We start from the raw sequence: 3,782 nt of genomic DNA on the forward strand, positions 1-3,782 counted from the left end.
CAGGCTGAGGAAGAGAACGACCAGTTCTGAGCTGTTTGGCTGGGTGCACATCCTCAGTCTAAATGAAGGATGCATGTAGGTAAGGTTGACTTAAAAAGGCTCAGATGGATGGCTTCTGTGTGCCCACCCTCCAGGTCTCCTCACACTTGTAGACTCATCAGCAAATAAATGCCTGTTGTCCAGAGTTCCGTTGTAGAGGAGGGGTAACAGAGGTAACAGGCCAGCTGCATGGTCTTTCAGGTTCCACTGCTCAGGGGGTCTTCTATTCTCTGTCACAAGTGTCCCAAAGGCTGCCACAGAGCCAGCATCACCAACCAGTAACACAAGTCTACATTTCTTTCCTTTATTTATTATCATCTTTGGGAGGATTTTGAAGATGGGTTTTCCCATTGGATGGTTAAGCCTAAGCTTTGATAACCCATTGGCCTCAGGTTTATATGGACACTCACCTTATATATGTCATTGTATATTTTTCTAAGTCTTTAATTACTCATGAGTCAAAGCAAATCAAAGTTGTCTACTGATGGCAGGGATTTTTTTTTTTTCCAGTTGCTTCTGTGAGAAAAGGAGCGAGTTGAAGTGAGGGTAGTGTTGAGGCAGATGGAAGAGAATGGAGTGAACTGCAGCTGATTCTCTGATCCTTGGCCTCAGATGAGTGAGTGAATGAGTGAGATGGGTGGGGTCCAGACTTTTCCACCATCACCAAAACAATCACCTGTTTGTTTTTACTGTCATCATCACTAAACACAGCTTGTAAGCACTGTTTGCTCCTGGTTGGAATGAATGATCACAATGTTCACGTGACTGTTCCTGAGAGTTACTGTGGGGCATGGGCACCAGCAGCAGCCGGCATCATGCCCCAGATCCAGCACAATGGGAGCTCAAGTTTATTAGTTAGCAAGCTTAGAGTACAAATTGAGGCTTCCTAGTCTTTCTCCAATCATGCAAAATCAGACAATGATAATGTTTTACGGCATTCAGATAAGTGGATAAAGATGCTCTTGGCCCCTGGCCACTGGTCCAGGAACTCTGGCAATTCTAGGTCCCATGAGGCTGCCAAAAGGTCAAAGAAAGTGGTATGTCAGCAGCAGCCCATCCATGGCAAGAATACTGGAGCGGGTTGCCATTTTCTCCTCCAGGAGATCTTCCTGACCTAGGGATCAAACCCACATCTCCTGTGTCTCCTGCCTTACAGGTGGATTCTTTACCTGCTGAGCCATCAGGAAAGCCCGTCTGTGACCCAACATTGCACTACTACCTGCCAGTTGCTGCTGCTGCTGCTGCTAAGTCGCTTCAGTCGTGTCCGACTCTGCGCGACCCCATAGACGGCAGCCCACCAGGGTCCCCTGTCCCTGGGATTCTCTTGGCAAGAACACTGCAGTGCATTGCCATTTCCTTCTCCAGTGCATGAAAGTGAAAAGTGAAAGTGAAGTCGCTCAGTTGTGTCCGACCCTCAGCGACCCCATGGACTGCAGCCCTCCAGGCTCCTCTGTTCATGGGATTTTCCAGGCAAGAGTACTGGAGTGGCATGCCATCTCCTTCTCCAGGGGATCTTCCCAACCCAGGGATCGAACCTGGGTCTCCCGCATTGCAGGCAGACGCTTTACCATCTGAGCCACCTGGGAAGCCATATATAATATTTGAGATATCTGCTAAATTAATGAATGCATTTCAATATCCAACAAATGCTAAATTCCAGTGATTGTTCCTCTGTGAATTCTAGCAGCTCAGTTGACCCTAAAGGCTCATAAAGACTGGAGAGAGAGGAGAGGTCTGTTACAAAAGATGTCAAGGTTTCATTACTACCAAATATTTCTAAAGCATGGACCCACTGTTTTCAGAATATTCAGGAATTTTGTAGGAATAATTCTAGATGCTTACTCCTTGGAAGGAAAGTTATGACCAAGCTAGATAGCATATTCAAAAGCAGAGACATTACTTTGCCAACAAAGCTTCATCTAGTCAAGGCTATGGTTTTTCCTGTGGTCATGTATGGATGTGAGAGTTGGACTGTGAAGAAGGCTGAGCACTGAAGAATTGATGCTTTTGAACTGTGGTGTTGGAGAAGACTCTTGAGAGTCCCTTGGACTGCAAGGAGATCCAACCAGTCCATTCTGAAGGAGATCAGCCCTGGGATTTCTTTGGAAGGAATGATGCTAAAGCTGAAACTCCAGTACTTTGGCCACCTCATGCGAAGAGTTGACTTATTGGAAAAGACTCTGATGCTGGGAGTGATTGGGGGCAGGAGGAGAAGGGGACGACAGAGGATGAGATGGCTTGATGGCATCACTGACTCGATGGACGTGAGTCTGAGTGAACTCCGGGAGTTGGTGATGGACAGGGAGGCCTGGCGTTCTGTGATTCAAGGGGTCGCAAAGAGTTGGACACAACTGAGTGACTGAACTGAACTGAATGAGATAAAGGAAGCAACAGTTAGAACTGGACATGGACCAACAGACTGGTTCCAAATAGGAAAAGGAGTACGTCAAGGCTGTATATTGTCACCCTGCTTATTTAACTTATATGCAGAGTACATCATGAGAAACGCTGGGCTGGAAGAAGCACAAACTGGAATCAAGATTGCCGGGAGAAATATCAATAACCTCAGATATGCAGATGACACCACCCTTATGGCAGAAAGTGAAGAGGAACTAAAAAGCCTCTTGATGAAAGTGAAAGAGGAGAGTGAAAAAGTTGGCTTAAAGCTCAACATTCAGAAAACGAAGATCATGGCATCTGGTCCCATGACTTCATGGGAAATAGATGGGGAAACAGTGGAAACAGTGTCAGACTTTATTTTGGGGGCTCCAAAATTACTGTAGATGGTGACTGCAGCCATGAAATTAAAAGACGCTTACTCCTTGGAAGGAAAGTTATGACCAACCTAGATAGCATATTCAAAAGCAGAGACATTATTTTGCCAACAAAGATCCATCTAGTCAAGGCTATGGTTTTTCCAGTGGTCATGTATGGATGTGAGAGTTGGACTGTGAGAAAGGTGAACGCTGAAGAATTGATACCTTTGAACTGTGGTGTTGGAGAAGACTCTTGAGAGTCCCTTGGACTGCAAGAAGATCCAACCAGTCCATTCTGAAGGAGATGAGCCCTGGGATTTCTCTGGAAGGAATGATGCTAAAGCTGAAGCTCCAGTACTTTGGCCACCTCATGTGAAGAGTTGACTCATTGGAAAAGACTCTGATGCTGGGAGTGATTGGGGGCAGGAGGAGAAGGGGAAGACAGAGGATGAAATGGCTTGATGGCATCCTCGATGGACGTGAGTCTGAGTGAACTCCGGGAGTTGGTGATGGACAGGGAGGCCTGGCGTGCTGCGATTCATGGGGTCGCAAAGAATCTGACACGACTGAGCGACTGAACTGAACTGAACTGAATGAGACAAATCCCAGACAAGTCCAAAGAGTAAATCAAATGCCCCACTGGACATGGTAGCATGAGAGGAAGACCAGATGGTGTTGCCAGGGAACATGGGAGGTAGCTAGATGGTGTTGTCCAAGGGGTTTTCGGATTATAGCAGCACTTGATAGTTGCTTTTTGTGCTAAGTTGCTTCAGTCATGTCCAACTCTTCATGAGCCTATGAACTGTAGCCCACCAGGCTCCTCTGTTCAGGGGATCTCCAGGCAAGAATACTGGACTGGGTTTCCATATCATCCTTCAGAGGATCTTACTGACCAAGGGATTGAACCCGTGTCTCTTATGTCTCCTTTATTGGCAGGCAGGTTCTTTACCACTAGTTGCCAGATGGGAAACCTGATCGTCACAAAAT

The 3,782-nt window shown here is 46.5% G+C and overlaps 1 non-coding gene across 1 annotated transcript; it reads right to left on the reverse strand.

Annotated features, from left to right (window-relative positions):
* Positions 1–1,553: 1,553 nt before the first annotated feature.
* On the reverse strand, positions 1,554–1,625 carry TRNAC-GCA. Its single transcript has one exon. It is a non-coding gene; the product is annotated as a tRNA-Cys (tRNA).
* Between the last annotated feature and the right edge of the window lie 2,157 nt (positions 1,626–3,782).

Source organism: Bubalus bubalis, chromosome 10, assembly GCF_019923935.1.
Source record: "Bubalus bubalis isolate 160015118507 breed Murrah chromosome 10, NDDB_SH_1, whole genome shotgun sequence".
NCBI classification, from domain to species: Eukaryota; Metazoa; Chordata; class Mammalia; order Artiodactyla; family Bovidae; genus Bubalus; species Bubalus bubalis.